This window comes from Cajanus cajan, chromosome 3, assembly GCF_000230855.2.
Source record: "Cajanus cajan strain Asha chromosome 3, NIPB_CcT2T_4, whole genome shotgun sequence".
Taxonomy (NCBI): Eukaryota; Viridiplantae; Streptophyta; class Magnoliopsida; order Fabales; family Fabaceae; genus Cajanus; species Cajanus cajan.
The window spans coordinates 71,447,758-71,456,672 of NC_138519.1; positions in this window are offsets into that span (position 1 = coordinate 71,447,758).

Here is an 8,915-nt window from a genome sequence, read left to right on the forward strand (position 1 = left end):
TTTTACAATTTAAAATTTTTAAATTTAAATATATTAATTTAATATTAATAAAAAATATCCACATTAATTTATAAAAATGTCTTTCATCATTTTAATAGTTAACTAACTAAATCATATAAACATATATTCATCATTTTGGGGGCACGTTTATAATATTCATTTAAATACTTTTTTTAATTTTTAAATTTAAATTATATAATTTTTACATTTTAAAATTTTAAAATTTAAATAAAAATTACTTTAGTATTAATAATCAAAATATCCACATTAATTTATAAAATTCTCTTTCATCATTTTAACAATTAAATAACTAAACCATATAACACATATTCAACATTTTGGGGCACATTTATAACATTTAATTATTATTTTTTTCATTTTTAAATTTAAACCATAATTTTTATATTTAACATTCTAATTTTTTTTTAATTTAAATAAAAATTAATTTAATATTAATAATCAAAATATCCACATTAATTTATAAAATTCTTTTATCATTTTAACAGTTAATTAACTAAATTATACAAAACTTTTCCTTTTTAAAAAATCTAAATATTTTTATTTTTTATTTTATTTTATTTTATTTTTAATTTTACATTTCTAACATTCAATTTTTTTTCCAGATACTTGTGTCCCTACTTATTTTAGTAGGTATTTTTAATTCTTTCTATTTTCATATTACTTTTTTCCTCCAACCCCTTTCAGCTTTTACATTGTTATCTTTTCCCTCCTCTCTTTTAGTTTTCACACACAATGTAAATCTGGTGCATGTTGTAAGTGTGTACGACTTCATCAATAGTGTCGACGGAGCCAAGCCAAATGCACAATTTTTCTTCAAGTGTTTTCTCCACTTTTATACTTTTAGAAATCACATTAAAATTAGTGTTTCAAAATAATTCTCGAAAACATTAATTTTAATACTTTAGAAACTATTTTCTGATATAATAAATTTAGTGTTCTAAAAAGTATTTTTCAGAAGTATGCAAAAACATAATTATGGAAAATACTTTATGAAATACTAATTTCCAAAAATACTAAAATTAATCATCCCTAAAGTTAGTAGAACACTGAATTTAGTGTTAAAGTTTTTGAAATTGCGTGCATGTGTATCAGAACCTCCGACATTGTTGAGAAAGTCGTGTGTCTACAACGTTCTCATACACTAATGATATGTTAAATTGAGGTGTGTGAAAAAGGAGAAAATGTTAAATTGATCGTAAAATGTATAAAATTAAAAAAAAATTAAGGATGTTTCAATTTTTTTAAATATATATATATATATATATATATATATATATATATATATATATATATATGAGCCTAATATAATTTATACAAAAAATGAGTCAATTTCATTAAAATGCAGCCCATGTAAACTTGGGTCGGGCCACTTTCCCATGTTGGTCTATCGGCCCATTTTAAGATTCTTTTTTAAAATTAAATCACATTATGTATCTCATATTTTTATATTTTTGTGACCGCTTTGTACCAAAAACTATAAAAATTAGTGAAGAGATTTGCTAGTAGAAAATAATGCTCTTAGCGTTCCACTTGGGTTGCTCCCCAATCATGTATATTGTAGTACAATTGTTATTCAAGTTGCTCTTAGGCTTTGTTTGGATTTGAAGATGAAAAAGGGGGAGTGGAAAAGGAGGGATTTGAAGGGAAAGTGAGTTTGTTTGGATTAAGGGAAAGTGAGTGGAAAGTGTAGAGAAAGTTTGTAAAAGTTTGTGAATGAATTGATTGATGTGATAGATAAAAATAATTTTTTAATTGATAATTGTGAAAGATTACTATTTTGCCCTTAGGTTTAAAAAAAGTTTATAATTATTATAATTAAAAGATAAATATATAAATTTTAACTAAAAAATTATAAAAAAATTAATTTAAAAATAAATTAATTTAAATATTTGCTTTAAATTTAATGATAGATAAAAATTAAAAATTTAAGAGATGAATATATAATTTACACTTTTACCCTAGGATTAAAAATGAGTAAAATATTATTTATTATAATTAATAATAATAACAATAAAATTATATTATTAGGTATAATTTATTAAAAAAATAATAAATAATGATAAGAATAATAATAAATATTAGAAAAATAATAAGAATCATAATAAATAATAATGATACTAATTATAATAAATAATAATATTAATATTAATAAAAATGAAAATAATAATATTTATAATAATAAATAATAATAAAAAAAATATATTATGATAATTATATTTTGTAACATTATTTTATTAATGTTTATGAAAGTGTTATTATTTTAATTTTATAAACATGTATTACTTTATTTTTTTTATATTTCCACTTTTTTGATGTTAATATTTAAATAATAGAAATTTGTTAATATAAAAAAAATGTACAATAAATTTTTTGAAAGTTAATTAATAAATTAAAAAAATTGATAAATCATTAACATAAATTACAATGAAATGAAGATACATTTGTTAATTGTACAAGTTAATTTTTACCAATTTAAAAATTTAAAAATTTTTAACATTACAAAGTAGATGAGTAATAACATATTTGTAAAATAGAACAGAAAATACACTTCAGTCATGAATTAAGTAAACAATAATTAAATATGACATAAAATAATAGAAAAGAAAAATGTTGCAACTAAATAAAACATATTTAAATTACAGTAATAAAAAAGAAAATAAGATAATGTAGTTTATTCAAATGAACTCTGAAAGTCATCAAATTTTTGTTCGAGGGTATCAAGCCTGTTATGTATTTGATTAACATTGATAGTCAAATTATTTAATCCTTCTTGTAACCCTTGAATGCCAGTCAATATTTGGGAAAACATTTGACCATCATACTGGACTGGAGGTTGTTGTGTGATGTCGGCAGACTGCTCCTCACCATGGTCCTCAGGCATTGCATGGTCTTCATGTTCAACATTTTGGCCATGATGATGATTATCCCTGCCATGTATCCATACCCCGTTGACATTCACGACATTTAATTTTTTCAAGGTATTTTTATTAAAAAAATGTGGCCACCCTAATTCAACTGCAACATCAATTGATAAGTCTACGCCATAAGCAGCCAAAATGTGTGAAATTAAAATGGGGTATGGAAGAGGCATCCCATTGTCCTTGCATTTGACCATGTGTTGCATGATATAATGGGGCCAATCTTTTCTTCCACGAAAACGGGGGGCATCTGATCTTGCTACTTTAACTCGGACATGAGTTCCATCTATTGCCCCTAAACAATCCTAAGTACAAACAATATGATAGTAATACGTTATTTTTAATGTTCAAATACGTCTATGTGATGTAATACTGTAGTTTGGCACTGAATTACCTTAAAGTACGGGTAAAACCGGCTATTGTTTAAGATATAAGGATCAACATTTCTGCCTGATGGCTGAACTAACATTTCTCTCTCCAACATAATGACCGCATTCAACACGTTATGAAAGTGTCGACTAACGGTTTTCCCAGATCAATGGAAAAAAAATGAAACACTTCGATTTTTAACATTGTGTCCGATAATATGGAGGAATTTAGCCACTTGTTCTTCCACTGTTGATCGGAAGGCATCCTTGACCAATCCAGTTGCCCTTACTCGTTCACATAAGTTAATGAATGCCACAGGTCCCATGCGAATAATGTCACGACATTGTTCGGTGTGAATAAGGTATGACATCAACTCATTCCTACGACGTTCTTTTTTAGAAATGAAGTCCCTAATGTTACTTGTGGGACAACGTATGGTACACAACATATTTAACCCAAAAGCTACGAGACAAAGGATTGTCATTGCTCCTACTTGGGTTCGCATTTGTATTTGACTTTGTATTTGTGTAATTAAATTCAAGTCCAAATCATTATCCATTTCTTCATTGTCTAAACTAACAACATCGATATTTTCATCTGGCATCTGAATATTTTTTGAAATAACAAATTTATTATTCTAATCAAATATAATTAAAAACGAAAATATAAACCCTAAAAAAATATAACCTAACTTTAATATATATCAAAGTGAGAACATAAAAATATTAATATTTAATATTATTATTTTATTTATATCTATAAATTAAATAATTATTTAATTTATATATATATATATATATTAAATATTAAATATTTAATATATATATATAAATTAAATATAATTATTTAATATTAATATTTAATTTATATATATAATATTAATATTTAATTTATATATATATAATATTAATATTTAATATAATTATTTAAGGTATTATATATTAAATATTAATTATATATATATATATATATACGAATTAATAACAAACTAATGTGCCCAGAACGGGTCCGGAACGGGCCGTTCTGGACGCATTTTGCATGGCTCTTTGACATACCCAGAACGGCCCGTTCTCATACCAGAACGGGCTGTTATGGGGTGAAATTTATCCACAAAGCCCAAAAGTGGAACGGCCCATTCCAAAAGTGGAACGGCCTGTTCCAAAAGTGGAACGGCCCGTTCTGATTTCGCATATTTCTCATAAAATGCATTTTGGAACGGGCCATTTCGAGTTCCACTGTCAGCGAAAATACCCTGCATAATCGATTATGCTTGGCACATAATCGATTATGGCCTTGCATAATCGATTGTGAGGCATAATCGATTATGCTCCTTCATATATATCAAATGACATCAAACTAACCTTCATTGAAGGAGCTCCTTCCACAATCACTCACCACCAACACCCACCAGCCACCACCAGCCACCACCAGCCACGCACCAGCCACGCACCAGCTCGTGAAGAACGTGAGCAACACCAACCGAAATTACTCAACCGAAATTCTGTCCAGAATACCACAAAGAGAGCTTCCTCTTATATTATTATTTCAAACGCAACGACAAAGCTCCTTTAATAATCCTAGTCAACAATGGCAGAGATTCCTGCCAGTATGCATGCATGAGACAAGGACGGTCCGTGAAATGGCATAGATTCCTCTGCTGCATGGCACATGCATGGGAGGGGCATTTTTGGATTTTCACAAATCCTACGTGTCTTTCACCTCCTTTCTTCCCTTTTGTGCGAGGAGAGCAACAGTGCTTCTCCTCGCCTTTCCTTCGTTCCAAATAAGGGGAAACAAACAGATACTTTCCACGCCTTTCTTTGCTCGTGAACAGTACTTTCCCGGAAACAAACACTACCTAAAGAAGTTGAATTTCTACTGTTACCGATTGAAAGCCTCAATTTTATTAAAATATATGTTTGCTAACAAAATGTGGAAAAAGAGAGGAAAACGACGTAGTTGGGATATGAAATCTCATTAAAGATTGTAAGTGAAAATTTTCAACAAAAATTAATTAGGGAAATTAATGAATATTTTGCACCAACATGATTAAAAACAGTTAAAAAAATAAAATAAAATGTCTACCATATATATATAAAAGTAATGTATTAGAATAAAACTCATGACTAAAAAATTTATTGTAACAACTGATAAATAATATTAAAATATTTTTTTTATAAAGTTAAGGTCTATAATGGGTTACCAAAATAAAGTCGAGATTTTAGAAGATGAATTTTAAAGTCAAGATCCATGATCAGTTGTTCATTTCTTCATTTTCCCTACAATTTTTTTTAACTCCGTCATTTTTATTTACTCTAAACACCAAACATATCCATATACTAGGTAATAAAAAATTTAATTAATTAATTAATTAATTATATATATATATATATATTAATTTTAAAAAAAAAAAACTAAGAACTAACTAATATATACAATCCTTAGTAGTCCTGTCATAGAATGAACCGAACTCATAAATCTGACCCACGTTGATAATTTGGGTTTTTGGGCTTCAACTAATATTCAAACTTATACATAATCGTACTTGTAATTCGTCCAAATAATATCATACTTGTAAAAATATTCTCATAATTTAAGAATTCTAAAACAATTCAACCGTGGTTTATCAAGAATATTATAAAAATGTTTAATTTTAAAAAGTAACAAGATGTTTTCACAACTCAAAAATACTTAACGAACATCCAATGGAGGTTGCTTTTGAAATAGCAACTCTAAGGTAGTGTTTGTTTTCGGGAAAGTACTGTTCACGAGCAAAGAAAGGCGTGGAAAGTATCTGTTTGTTTCCCCTAATTTGGAACGAAGGAAAGGCGAAGAAAAGCGAGGAGAAGCACTGTTGCTCTCCTCGCACAAAAGGGAAGAAAGGAGGTGAAAGACACGTAGGATTTGTGAAAATCCGAAAATGCCCCTCCCATGCATGTGCCATGCAGCAGAGGAATCTCTGCCATTTCACGGACTGTCCTTGTCTCATGCATGCATACTGGCAGGAATCTCTGCCATTGTTGACTGAGATTATTGAAGGAGCTTTGTCGTTGCGTTTGAAATAATAATATAAGAGGAAGCTCTCTTTGTGGTATTCTGGACAGAATTTCGGTTGAGTAATTTCGGTTGGTGTTGCTCACGTTCTTCACGGGTTGGTGCGTGGCTGGTGGTGGCTGGTGGGTGTTGGTGGTGAGTGATTGTGGAAGGAGCTCCTCCATTGAAGGTTAGTTTGATGTCATTTGATATATATGAAGGAGCATAATCGATTATGGTTGGCTACATAATCGATTATGGCCTTCTATAATCGATTATGGGCGAGGCATAATCGATTATGCAAGGCCATAATCGATTATGTGCCAAACATAATCGATTATGTAGGGTATTTTCGCTGACAGTGGAACCCGGAACGGCCCCGGAACGGCCCGTTCCAAAATGCATTTTATGAGAAATAGGCGAAATCAGAACGAGCTGTTCCACTTTTGGAACGGGCCGTTCCACTTTTGGGCTTTGTGGATAAATTTCACCCCAGAACGACCCGTTCTGGTATGAGAACGGGCCGTTCTGGGTATGTCAAAGAGCCATGCAAAATGCGTCCAGAACAGCCCGTTCCGGACAAGTTCTGGGCACATTAATTTGTTATTAATCCGTATATATATATATATATATATATATATATATATATATAATTAATATTTAATTTATAATACCTTAAATAATTATATTTAATTTATATATATATATATATTAAATATTTAATATTTAATATATATATATATATATATATATATATAAATTAAATAATTATTTAATTTATAGATATAAATAAAATAATAATATTAAATATTAATATTTTTATGTTCTCACTTTGATATATATTAAAGTTAGGTTATATTTTTTTAGGGTTTATATTTTCGTTTTTAATTATATTTGATTAGAATAATAAATTTGTTATTTCGAAAAATATTCAGATGCCAGACGAAAATATCGATGTTGTTAGTTTAGACAATGAAGAAATGGATAATGATTTGGATTTGAATTTAATTACACAAAAACAAAGTCAAATACAAATACGAACCCAAGTAGGAGCAATGACAATCCTTTGTCTCGTAGCTTTTGGGTTAAATATGTTGTGTACCATACGTTGTCCCACAAGTAACATTAGGGACTTCATTTCTCAAAAAGAACGTCGTAGGAATGAGTTGATGTCATACCTTATTCACACCGAACAATGTCGTGACATTATTCGCATGGGACCTGCGGCATTCATTAACTTATGTGAACGAGTAAGGGCAACTGGATTGGTCAAGGATGCCTTCCGATCAACAGTGGAAGAACAAGTGGCTAAATTCCTCCATATTATCGGACACAATGTTAAAAATTGAAGTGTTTCATTTTTTTTCCATCGATCTGGGGAAACCGTTAGTCGACACTTTCATAACGTGTTGAATGCGGTCATTATGTTGGAGGGAGAAATGTTAGTTCAGCCATCAGGCAGAAATGTTGATCCTTATATCTTAAACAATAGCCGATTTTACCCGTACTTTAAGGTAATTCAGTGCCAAACTAAAGTATTACATCACATAGACGTATTTGAACATTAAAAATAACGTATTACTATCATATTGTTTGTACTTAGGATTGTTTAGGGGCAATAGATGGAACTCATGTCCGAGTTAAAGTAGCAAGATCAGATGCCCCCCGTTTTCGTGGAAGAAAAGATTGGCCCCATTATATCATGCAACACATGGTCAAATGCAAGGACAATGGGATGCCTCTTCCAAACCACATTTTAATTTCACACATTTTGGCTGCTTATGGCGTAGACTTATCAATTGATGTTGCAGTCGAATTAGGGTGGCCACATTTTTTTAATAAAAATACCTTGAAAAAATTAAATATCGTGAATGTCAACGGGGTATGGATACATGGCAGGGATAATTATCATCATGGCCAAAATGTTGAACATGAAGACCATGCAATGCCTGAGGACCATGGTGAGGAGCAGCCTGCCGACGTCACACAACAACCTCCAGTCCAGTACGATGGTCAAATGTTTTCCCAAATATTGACTGGCATTCAAGGGTTACAAGAAGGATTAAATAATTTGACTATCAATGTTAATCAAATTCATAACAGACTTGATACCCTCGAACAAAAATTTGATGACTTTCGGAGTTCATTTGAATAAACTACATTATCTTATTTTCTTTTTTATTATTGTAATTTAAATATGTTTTATTTAGTTGCAACATTTTTCTTTTATATTATTTTATGTCATATTTAATTATTGTTTACTTAATTCATGACTGAAGTGTATTTTCTGTTCTATTTTACAAATATGTTATTACCCATCTATTTTGTAATGTTATAAATTTTTAAATTTTTTAATTGGTAAAAATTAACTTGTACAATTAACAAATGTATCTTCATTTCATTGTAATTTATGTTAATGATTTATCAATTTTTTTAATTTATTAATTAACTTTCAAAAAATTTATTGTACATTTTTTTTATATTAACAAATTTCTATTATTTAAATATTAACATCAAAAAAGTGGAAATATAAAAAAAATAAAGTAATACATGTTTATAAAATTAAAATAATAA